Consider the following 13,042-nt stretch of genomic DNA (forward strand, 5'->3'; position numbering starts at 1 on the left):
CTAGGATGTAGATTATCAGGCCCTGGGGATTTATCGGCCTTCAATCCCGTCAATTTCCCTAATACCATTTCCCTACAAATACTGATTTAATTCAATTCCTCCCTCTCATTAGACCCTATGTTCCCCGACATCTCTGGGAGGTTATTTGCGTCCTCCTTTGTGAAGACAGAACCAAAGTATGTATTTAATTGGTCTGCCATTTCTTTGTTCCCCATTATAAATTCCCTGATTTTGACTGCAAGGGACCTACGCTTGACTTCACCAATCTTTTTCTCTTCACATATCAATAGAAGGATTTTGGACCCTGTGATGGCCACGCCAAAGTCTGCTCCCACTGCGATTGTGAAGGGGCAGACTCGGCCATCGCTGTCCAGGGAGGCACCTGGGGCTCTGACTAAGGGGGTGGTAATAGGGGAGAAGTGTGAGTGCTTTGAGAGGGGCCCACACTTCCACGTCGCCTCTCACCATCATCCTTCCCATGGGCCACCCGCACTTCTCTGCTAGCAAGGAGCTGGAGAGCACCTTGCTGGACATCAGTGGGGCCATGAGGACCCACGTCTATGCTGACATCCCTCCCAGACAGGAGTTCTATGAGCCTCTGCCATCTATGCTCCACAGATAACCATCTATTCTCCATAGAGACCATGTGCTCCTGTGCGTGGCGCATTAGCTGCTCCATGTAGGTGGCCATCCTATCCTACAGTCGCCATCGCCTGCGACACGGTGGAACTCCTGTTTGAGATGGACTCCTCCATTCTCTGGACATTTGCAGACATTGCGGTTGCAAAACCTGTCAGAGCCCCCTGCACTCCTTCCTGCACCTCCAGGATCGCCCTCTTTCTGGATGGTCCCCGAGGCTCAGCATCTGCATACAGTTCAACAGAGCTCGGAGTGTCCACTACTGCACCCGTCTCCACCATCTGCTCTTGCTCACTTGTGACTTGTGACACACCAGGTGACAATACTACTCTATCTCACGTGGGGCCCACCGAGGTGTGCGTCCCTGCGCTGGTGCTGGGTGCGCTTATGTCTGGTGATGCTGCAGCTTCAGAGGCCGGAGGCTCCTCTGAGGAGTCGTCTTCCTCTTCCTCATGGACAGTAGGGGGTGGGGTCTTGATGGACCTGTGGGAGAGTAAAGAGATGAGTTAGATATGCCATATGAAGAATGGGTACAGATACCATTATGCATATGATGACCACACAGTGGCTGATGACATCAGTCCCCATATGAGTGACTGATGTATGCCATGTAGCTGTATGATATGTAATTCTGTCACCAGGTTGCTGAGATGTCCCCCTCTCTCCATCTCCCACCTCCAGCTGCTCGGTGACTCCTGATACTTCCAACGCAGCCTGCTCTGCTGTTGTGAGGGTGGCAAATGATGGAGGCCCAACTGCAGTTCTCTCCCTCTCCCTCTTATTGTGCTCTCTTCTGCAAGGAGGGAAAGAGAAGGTTGAGTGAGAGTGATGGAATGAGTGTAAGGATGAGTTACATCTTTAGAGGGAGACTATGATGGATTGGGGTGGCAATGCCAAGTGCGTGTTGTTAGTTGATATGATTGCATTAGGATGAGGGTGAGTGTGAGGGGTGGCTAGTCAGATGGAGATGTGATAATGTAAATAGAGAGAGAGGAATGGGTTGATGTGCAATGTATGTTGGTGTGAGTAAGGATGTGCAGGAGTAGGGTTGGGAAGGCAGAGTGATGGGGATGTGATGAGAGGTGCAGCAGGATGAAGTTGAGTGTGGCTTTGTGCTCACCTTTCATGATCTAATGAGATCATTGAAATGTTTCCGGCACTGCACCCAGGTCCTCCTGAACACATCCCTGCTGTTCACCTCCTGTGCAATCTGGAGCCAGGCTCTTTTTGTCTCCTGGGGAAGTCTCTTCTGTCCATTCGAAGGGAAGAGGACCTCCCTGCATGCTCTGACTCCCTCCATAAGCATATGGAGGGAGTCATCGGAGAACCTGGGTGCAGCCCTCTGCCTCTGTGCAGTCATGTCTCCAAGTGTTTGATTGCTCCACCTCTCATCACATCCCCATCACTCTGCCTTCCCAACCCTACTCCTGCACATCCTTACTCACACCAACATACATTGCACATCAACCCATTCCTCTCTCTCTATTTACATTATCACATCTCCATCTGACTAGCCAGCCCTCACACTCACCCTCATCCTAATGCAATCATATCAACTAACAACACGCACTTGGCATTGCACACTCCTAAATGAACCTTCAAATGCAATGTGGCCATGGCTCCTTTAAATATTCCGGCAGAAACCGTGTCATCGATGACGTCAACAGATCCACAAAAAAACAGACAAAAAACATTTTTTTTGCTGGAAATCACAGCAGGTCCGGCCGCATCTGTGTAGAGAGAACAAGCCAATGTCGACTCGAGTCTGGATGACCCTGCGTCAGGTGGGGTCACATGTAGCGTGACATGAACCCAAGATCTCTCTACACAGATATGGCCGGACCTGCTGTGATTTCCAGCAAAAAAAATGTTTTTTGTCTGTTTTTTTGTTTTTCATACAGACCCCAGCATCTGCAATATTTGACCCCTTGTGACCCCACCTCATTGTTCTTTGATGTAATGTTTTCCTGACTGACCTGTTTGGACACCGTTCACACCTTTGATTGCTGTGATTATCTCTCTGCCGAGGTGTGATAAATGGCAGTTGGAAACATTACCTGTAAACATCTGACATGATTCTCTGACTATATAAGCTGTGTCTTTATGCATTTCTCCACTTCACCTGATGAAGGAGCAGCGCTCCGAAAGCTTGTGATTTCAAATAAAGCTGTTGGACTATAACCTGGTGTTGTGTGACTTCTTTGATAAGAAATAATACATAATTTTTTCTTTGTTATTGTAAATGCTCTTTTCTTTTTTTCTAGATCGGGGATTAGGCTGTGTCTTGCTATTCAATTGCAAAACCAAATGTTGTCTTAATTATGAGATGAATTAACATCAAAGCATATGGAAGAATATTTGATGAGTCCCTATTCTCCAGACATCAATTGACCTTTTGGCCTTGCTATCTATGCAACTGACACTTCTTTAAGATCCATCAAAAATTATTCTCAATTCATCAATAATGCTCTTGACCTGTATTTAATAAACATTATGAATGCAGAGGATCTCATGAGTGGAAAGAATTGTCTGCCTATTTACTGCAGTGTCAGGTTCCAGTTAGCGATTCTGGGCTATAAGCCATTTTGTGCTGAAATCATTAGTTAAAGCTCCATTTTTCATGTAAACAACCTTTCACATGCAATGAATGTAAGAATGGTTTAGGTCATCCAACTTTGAGGTGATATTTCCACACCTTGCCAGTAAAAACAATTAGCCATTAAATCCAAAGTAAAAGAAATTTTCCAGAGAATGTTTTTGTTGTGCGTTTCCCTTCATCTCTGCTTTCTGAGTATGCTTTTTGTCTCAGCAGGATTTAGACTTAAAGAGACATTGTCACCTCAATAGAAAGCTCTTGGGAAGGTATGATTTTTGGAGCTGCCAAGAAGATTCTGCTCCAAAACTCTGCTTAAACAACAACAACAACTTGTATTTATATAGCGCCTTTAACGTAGTAAAACATCCCAAGACGCTTCACAGGAGTATTAAAAGACATAAAATTTGACACCGATCCACATAAGGATAAATTAGGGCAGGTGGCCAAAAGCTTGGTCAAAGAGGTAGGTTTTAAGGAGCGTCTTAAAGGAGGAAAGAGAGGTAATGAGGCAGAGAGGTTCAAGCAGGGAATTCCAGAGTTTAGGACCTAGGCAACAGAAGGCACAGCCACCAAAGGTGGAACGATTATAATCAGGGATGCTCAAGAGGGCAGAATTAGGCAGATATCTTGGGGTGGGGGCTGAAGGAGATTACAGAAACAGGAAGGGGCGAGGCCATGGAGGGATTTGAAAACAAGGATGAGAATTTTGAAATCGAGACATTGCTTAACCGGGAACCAATGTAGGTCAGTTTGCATTGCAATGTAAGCTTTTGCAATACATCCAGGTAAATCTAAAGAAATCATAATGGCATGTGAGATTGGCAATTCAATAATGCTGCTTCATGGACTAAATCGTTACATACTCCTCTGTTCATAGATAGGTGCAACTGGGGCAGACTTCTGCTTTCATTTTGTTGGACTTGAATATATGTCAGCTTATAGAGCAGTTCTTTAAATACAACTTTAAATATAATAAATAAACTAACATGTACGTAATCATTTAACAGAATTAACTCTCAACATTAACATAGTCTGACTGCAAACTGAAAACCAATATTATTGTAAAATGTTAACGTTTGTTATTTCTTTCAAGTGGTCAGTGATGTTACTGGAATTGTCTAAAGATGTGGCATGGAAAGAAGCCACCAATGGCTGCGGGCTACATTTGGGGTGGGTGTGGTTGCAGGAAAAATATGTCCCTCAGCAGCTCCCACCCCATCCCTTGTCCAGCCATTTGTGGATAGAGTAGATAGCGATGAGATTGAGGGTGTGGTAGGAAAGGAATGAATGCTGGGAAGGTGAAGGGGTAGGGGATGTAATTACACCCTCCTAACAGTGGAGGCATTGCAACACTAGCACTGGTAGCAGGGTAAAATTACAACATGACGGGGTTAAGTTGGGCTGTGCAGCACTAATTTTTCAGGCGCTTACATGGCCTCCTAACTATGTAACAAAATGGTGGGCAGGAAGTGTGCGCATACTTCCGATCAGTAGTGCACTGCCCCACTCCCCCCTCCACCATATTGGGTAAGGACAAACAAGAGACGTCCTTTATCCATGCCTGAAGCAGGCGTTAGGTCATTTGGATATGCAAATAAAGGACCTAACGCTTGCTTCAGATCCCTGCTGCAACATTGGTTTGCCCCGAGGCAGCCAACGCCGACTGTCTCGGGACAAATCAACCCTTAACATCACATAAGTAAAAAAAGTAAGTACTTACCGTCGCCGTCCCAATGCTCTCGGTCCCAAGATCCCAAACCACCAACCTCCAGGTCCAAACTTTGAGCACCTACCTCCTTCCGCAGTGCCGTCTTCATTATGATGATGTCCGAGGCCCCATATCCGTGCCTCCTCGGACGTCAACATTTATGCGCAGGGGAATAACAATGCGCCGGGGGGTGGGGGGGAGGGGTCGGCCAAAAGTGGGTGTTCCCAAATTTAACCCCCAATAAGTCTATAAAGGCAGTTTATTTCTTTAAAATGGTACGTGACTTGGAGGGGAACTTGGAGGTGATGGAATCCTGGCACATCTTCAGCAGAACAAGATTTCTACATGTCATGAGGTTGCATCCCTGGCCATGGCTTATTTTCTGGGGTCAGAGCCATTCGCTTTTTGAAGGTAGGCACCCTGGCTTCCTCCAGGTGGTTTGACTGGAGGGGGAGGCAGAGATTGGCTGTGGCAGACTTCAGAGGCTCACCACAGTGGAGTGAAGTCAGCTGCCTCTGTGCTGAATGAAGAAGGTCAAAATGTTAATAAAAAATAATTTTAAAAGCACCTTACATGAGATACGCTTTAGAAATAAAATTTGTCACTCATACATCATGATCATAGTTTATGATATCATCAGAATTGATTTGAATTGCCCTTGTAATTCACTATAGATTTTGTATGCAAAACTCTGACCATGTTTCTACCAACAACAACAACCTTCCAATAGGTAACAAATTCTAACAAAATTTCATGATGAATTCAATAATGAAGATCATTAACAATATCAGTAATGCCAACCTCACTGTCTCATAAATCAGGAGACAAAATCATGAGGTTTGGTGAGAAATCATGAGTTGCTATTTTTTTCAAACATAAACCGATATAGATTGACAGTTGGTTTATAAACCTCATTAGTGGCTTTATTTAATCTCTAATAGGTCACACAGCTCTTTACAAAAACTATATTACTGCATCTAAAAATGCTTTACAAAAAACGTTTTTAAAACTCCTACCTGTTCTCACCACGTTGTTACGTTTGGGTACTCCTTGAGTTTCGGGTGGGTGATTTTTCAGCAACAGGTAAGCACAAAATTATTGTATTCTAAACAGAAATTGCCAATGCTGTATACAGTCTATTAAGGACATCCTTCCACATTCATGTTGGTGTTGTACCTTAGAGAAGGGATATGGGCAGCACATGTATTGTACGTTCCAAGACAATTAGCAAATAGGGGCAGCATCTATAGTGTTTAAGAGTCCACCTTGACTTGCACTTTACCAACTTTGGGTTGGTTTTGCTAAATGTTTTCAGGGTTTTACTTTTTTGTTTTTATTGTATCCAGGGATCCTTGAGATCTCTTAAATTCTAAACCAATGCAACCTTAATCTTAGATAACATTCAGTGAATCAGATTTAGGGTTTGTTTTTCAAGGGGGAGGAGTTGCTTTAACCCAAGATGACCCTAGCCAATTAAGCTCAGCCCCAGTGCAAACCACTCAATTTATTGACCTAGAGTCTACCAATGAAAAGTATGGCTCTGCAACAAAATGTACTGCCTTGTGTATGGGGGTCTTAGTGGACAGAGGATTTCATCCAGTCAACTACTGGGGGGATCTAAGAAATGAAGGTTGACATTTATGCTCTCTCTTGCTAATGAAGAAAACAATTTAACAGCAGGGCTCAAAAGTAGAATTTAGCTCAATCTTAGAGCTTCACTCTATTTATTTCACATTTGACAAAGTGAAATAATTTAAAGAACAAATTCTGTAGAATCAAATCATGGATTTCTTTATACCGATCTCAGTGGGAGGGGTATAACTCACTAATTAACTTTACCAGAATGAGTGATAGGTTCCTGGAGTGCTGTGAGATTCCTAGTGTGAGGGGACAAAAGAACATGTCACACTATCCTGCTGCTTGATTGTCACAGTACCCCAAATCACTGGACTTAAAGGTCTGCTGCCTGCTAACTTGTCCTATCAGCCAGAGGCTGAGCCTTGAGTTTAAGACTTGTAGAAGGAAAACGTGAACTTCTTCCTCAGAATTTTACAGAATAAAAGTGTTAATTTGTCAATCATAAAATTCTACAACTAAAAATATCAAAACTACAAAGATTGTTTCATTAATTATTAAAATTATATTATTTTAATTTTGATTTAAGTAACGAAGGTGCCTATTTCTATCCATTTGCCACTTATAATTCCTATACATTGCACACTCTGAACCAGTGCACACTCTGAACCAGTGCCATCTTCTGAGAATGTTATTTTCTTGTTTATGCCATTTTTTGTGCCAAATCAGAGCTACTGTACTTGTGAAGGTATTTGGTCCTCAGTAGGGGTTTTCTTTTCATTTTGAGTTGTTTTTGTGCTTTATTTCAGTTTTGTGGAGCTTCCAATTTAATTATACTTCTGTCCACTGTTGTTTTCTTAAGAAACTAAAGTTTCCCAAGAATTAAAAGTAAGTGGTAATGGAAGAGAACAAACACAAATGGTCCTATAAACCGATTACAGATTTCACAAGAATGAAGTCATCTTGCTATTTTTCATCAGCCTGGGAATTTGGCCACCTTCTTTAATCCTTTGGTCAATCCTTTTTTAGTTTTCCAGTCATTCATAGACTTTCTTCAAGTAGTCCAGTGTCCTTCTCTGTTTTTATGTAAATTGGTAGCATAAGTTCGATTTGTAGTTATTGTTGTGCTTGATTGCCTATCTTCTTTCTTTAGGCATATCTGTAGTCTACACCTACTTGTCATAATTGAGCATCTGAATACAATTTACGCTGATTCAATCCCCTTCCCTACACCAACTTGCATTATCTTTTAAAGCTGTGTACATAAATGGCTTCAGTGTATGATTTTTTGTCATTTGTGTTATTGACTGGTCGAGAACTTTATTGTACTTCATATTTATTATCTGATTCTGTTTCTGTGTCAGCTGTGGCTCAGTTGTAGCATACTTGCCTCTAAGGCAGAAGGTTGTGGGTTCAAGTCCCACTCCAGGGACTTAAGCACAAAAATCTCGGCTGACACTCCAGTGCAGTACTAAACGATTGCTGCGCTGTCGGAGGTGCCGTCTTGCGGATGAGACGTTAAACATAGGCCCCATCTGCTCTCTCAGGTGCACATAAAAGATCCCATGGCACTATTTTGAAGAATAGGGGAGTTATCCCCGGTGTCCTAGCCAATATTTATCCCTCAATCAACATCACTAAAACAGATTATCTGATCATTATCACATTGCTGTTTGTGGAGCTTGCTATGCAAATTGGCTACCGCGTTTCCCACATTACAACAGTGACTCCACTTCAAAAGTACCTCATTGACTGTAAAGTGCCTTGGGACATTCGGTGGTCTTGAAAGGCACTATAAAAATGTAAGTCTTTCTTTCTTTTATGTTTATATTTGCTGCATTCTTATGCTATGACTGTCTAGGTTCACACTATGACTTGTCCACCCCTTTCTATTGTCATTTACATCTACATGAAAGAGTGTATAGAATTAAAGGAAAGGACAGTTGGCTCATTATGTCTGTTGCTTCCACAGACCACTCTTTAACTTTACCCAACTCCCACTTGATCCTCAGAAGTGTAGTGATCAATAGCATGTCATTCTATAGTGGACACTAGGTGGAGCTGTGTAGAGCTGTATATAGCTGTATGTTTAAGACTACATTACCCATGAGGCACTAGGCTACCCAGAAGGCAACAGTCAAGATGGCAGCCTGCACACAGGAACACACATGGAAGCCTCTACAGATACTGTACCTAGAGAACGTGTACTGAATAAATAACTAGCTAGAAGCTAGCTGTGTTCATAATAAGAATGTCTAGTTATTAATAAACATCGGATTCGGTATGAAGCCAGACGCAAGGAAGATAGCGTTGCTGCTTACGGTTGCAGGCCCACAGGCGATAGAGGTATTTAATACATTTGTATTTAATCCAGCGGAGAACAGAGAAAAATTAAAAGGTGTGCTAAAAAAATTTGATGCACATTGCTCTCCCAAAAAGGATGAGACGTACGAAAGCTACATCTTCCGTTCTCGGACACAGCAACAAAATGAGACTTTTGTTAGCTTTATAACTGATCTGAATCTGAAAGCACAGACATGTAATTTCTCTGAGCTCAAAGCATCCATGATTCGTGACCAGATTGTGTTTGGTATTCATGATAAAAAAGTCAGGGAACGTCTGTTGAGAGAAACCGAACTAAATTTGGAAAATGCAGTGAAAATATGCAAAGCCAGCGAGCTAGCTCGAAATCACGCGAAGACTTTCAGTGAAATCAATAATGATGCGAATGTAATGAGTGATAATGCTGCTGTCGGTGCTGTGTCCTACAAGGGGAAGAAACGTGGGCAGAAGGCAGAACAGAAATGAAAAGCAATCGGAGGATGACATTTTTAATTGTAAACGCTGTGGTTACAAACACCAGTTAAGACAATGCCCAGCGTTTGGAAAAATGTGCACAAAGTGTAATGGAAAGAATCACTTTGCCAAACAATGCTTTTCAAAAGTAAAAAATGATGAAAGGGTAATGAGTTAATGTGATTGAGGACACTGATGTAAGTGAGACATTTTTTGTAGGAATGGTGTCATGTGACGATATCAAAAAAGATACAGAAAATGTGCAGCTCTCAGAAATAGACAATGCTGAACATAAAGTTAATGCAGTAAAAGAGGACAAATGGATGATCCCACTGCAGATAAATGGAGCATTAGTTACATTGAAACTGGACACTCGGGCAAAAGCAAACTTAATCAGTATGAGTGACATTAACAATATGAAAGAAAAGCCCAAAATACAGAAAAAGTCAGTACTACTGAAGGACTATAATGGACAGAAAATAGATAGCTTAGGTGTATGCAGACTTAAAGTGACAGTCAAAGACAAAGTGCATCATCTCATGTTTTCTGTTGTGGCTGAAAGGCTTGATTCACTACTGGGTGACAAAGCTTGTGAGGACTTAGAACTGGTCAAAAGAGTCTACCGTATAAACTGTGCCATAAGCAGACCAGATGACTCGGTGGATTCTGTAGTGAATAATTTCCAGGATGTGTTCAAAGGATTTGGAGTTCTACCATTCACTTATAAGATCCAGCTAAAGCAGGATGCTCAGCCAGTGGTACATGCTCCACAAAGAGTTCCAGCACCCCTGCGTGACCGGCTCAAGAATGAACTGGACAGAATGACCACACTAGGAGTCATCAGGAAAGTCGACGAGCCAACAGACTGGGTTAACTCCATGGTATGTGTAAAGAAAAAGAACAATGATCTAAGAATATGCATGGATCCAAAGGACTTAAATGCAAACATAAAACGTGAACACTACCAGATTCCCAAGCGAGAAGAAATCACCAGTGAAATGTCAGGTGCCAGATACTTTACAAAGCTCGATGCCTCACAAGGATTTTGGCAACTAAAACTGGATGAAGAGAGCACCAAATACTGTACCTTTAACACACTATTTGGCAGGTATTGTTTCCTCAGAATGCCTTTCGGGATAATATCTGCATCTGAAATCTTTCATAGAGCGATGGAACACATAATTGAAGGTCTGGAAGGAGTTCGGGTCTATGTTGATGACAATATCATCTGGGGCTCCACACTGAAAGAACACAATGAGAGACTGACTAAAGTGCTACAGAGCATACGCCGGAATGGACTGAAGCTCAACAAAGGCAAGTGTCAGTTTGGCGTCCAGGAAGTCACTTTCCTAGGAGATAATCTATCTGGTAAAGGAATAGAGCCAGATATGGAAAAAGTAAACGCCATACTCAAAATGCCCCGACCCACTGACAAAAAAGGAGTGCTACGCATCATGGGGATGATAAACTTCATTGGAAAGTTCATTCCTAACTTGTCAGCCAAGACAGCCTGTCTGCGAGACCTGCTACATAAAACAAATGAGTTCGCATGGACAGAAAGACATGAACAAGAGTGGATAAACCTCAAAACAGTGCTGACAACCACACCTGTACTCACCTTCTTTGACCCAACCAAAAGAGTCAAAGTGTCAACGGATGCATCAAAAGATGGCCTAGGTGCGGTCTTGCTACAAGCAGATGGTGAAGATTGGAAGCCTGTTGCCTATGCCTCCAGGTCTATGACTGATACTGAGTGTCGATACACCCAGATTGAAAAGGAATGTCTAGGCTTGGTAGTTGGACTAGAAAAGTTTCATGGCTACATATATGGACTTCCCACCTTCACAGTTGAGACAGACCACAGCCCTCTGGTTGCCATCATAAAAAAAAAACCTGAATGAGATGTCTCCAAGGATTCATCGACTCATGATGAAGCTGCAAAGATATGACTTTGAACTGATCTACACACCAGGCAAATACATAGTGTTAGCAGATGCACTATCCCGAGCACCCACAATGAGTCATGTGAGCTCTACTGAAGAAGACGTGGATGTTCATGTGCGTATGGTCACTGCTGCGCTGCCCATGTCAGACACAAAATCAAAGCAAATAGCAGAAGAAACAGTAAAAGATACAGTATTACAAACAGTAATAGAGAACATTCATCATGGTTGGCCAAAAGGTTCCTGGCCAAAATATTTTCACATAAGGTCAGAATTGAGTGTTGCAAGTGGATTATTACTAAAACAGAACAGAATAGTCATTCCACAGGCTCTACGTCAAGACATGCTCAAAAGGATTCATGAGGGACACCTCGGAATTGAAAAATGCAAAAGGAGAGCAAGAGACACTGTTTATTGGCCTGGTATAAATAAGGACATTGAGAACATGATAGGCAAATGTGAGACATGTCAGAAACACCAAAGCAAACAAGCAAAGGAACCAATGATAGTAGCTGACATACCAACAGCAGCATGGCAAAAGGTTGGTATGGACCTTTTTCATTTAAATGGTAAAGACTATCTAATAGTGATTGACTACTATTCTAACTATCCTGAGATGGCGCTGCTCTCAAGCACCACAGCAAGCAGTGTCATAATGCATGTGAAATCCATCTTCGCCAGACATGGAATTCCCAGGATTGCCGTTAGCGACAATGGTCCGTGCTTCAACTGTAAGGAGTGGCAACAGTTTGCAGCACATTATGACTTTCAGCACATCACATCCAGTCCTTTGTACGCTCAGTCAAATGGTAAGGCAGAGAAAGGTGTTCAAGTTCTCAAGCAGCTACTGAAGAAAGTGACAGAAAGCAAGTCTGATCCTTATCTCGCCCTGCTGAGCTACCGAGCCTCACCTTTAGACTGTGGTTCTTCACCTGCTGAACTACTAATGGGTCGCAAGTTGCGCACCACGCTACCCTGCTGTGCAAAAGAACAGCAAAGTGAGGAACTGAGACAGAGACTTCAACTGTTAAAGCTGAAACAGAAATCATACTATGACAAGTCATCCAAAACTCTAAAACCATTGACAAAGGATGATAACAACAGAAAATGCTGGAAAAACTCAGCAGGTCAGGCAACATCCGTGGAGAGAAATTTGAGTTGACGTTTCGGGTTTGACCCTTCTTCAAAACTGGAGAGAAAAGGAACTAGATCGAAGGCAGGGCTGCGAGCGGACAAAAGAATAAAAGAACCAAAAGAAGTAAAAGAGATTAGAAGCTAGACGAGATGGTAATATGCTGGGATTAGGTGTAAAGTGTACTGGCAGGGCAAAAGATAGCTGCCAGGTGTGAGAGAGAAACAAAAGGAAAGTGGGGGGGAGGAAAGGAGTGGAAAAATATAAGTAAAAATGAAATAGGGGCCGAGGTTATGATCTGAAATTGTTGAACTCGATATTGAGACCGGAAGGCTGCAGAGTGCCTAATCGGAAGATGAGGTGCTGTTCCTCGAGTTTACGTTGAGCTTCCGTGGAACAGTACAAGAGGCCAAGGACGGTGAGGTCCGAGTGGGAATGGAGCGGTGAATTGAAATGACAGGCAACCGGAAGCTCGGGGTCACCCTTACGGACTGAACGGAGGTGTTCCGCAAAGCGGTCACCCAATCTGCGTTTGGTCTCCCCAATGTAGAGGAGACCGCATCGTGAGCAGCGAATACAGTATACTAGATTGCGAGAAGTACAAGTAAATCGCTGTTTCACCTGGAAGGGGTGTTTGGGGCCCTGGACAGTGG

At 42.8% G+C, this 13,042-nt stretch overlaps 1 protein-coding gene across 3 annotated transcripts in view; it reads right to left on the reverse strand.

Annotated features, from left to right (window-relative positions):
- ntrk2a (neurotrophic tyrosine kinase, receptor, type 2a) overlaps positions 1-13,042 on the reverse strand; it is a 440,469-nt gene that overhangs the window by 17,010 nt on the left and 410,417 nt on the right. The window lies entirely within an intron of this gene.

Source organism: Somniosus microcephalus, chromosome 1 (assembly GCF_052327205.1).
Source record: "Somniosus microcephalus isolate GS21.2 chromosome 1, FLI_Smic_1.0, whole genome shotgun sequence".
NCBI lineage: Eukaryota > Metazoa > Chordata > Chondrichthyes > Squaliformes > Somniosidae > Somniosus > Somniosus microcephalus.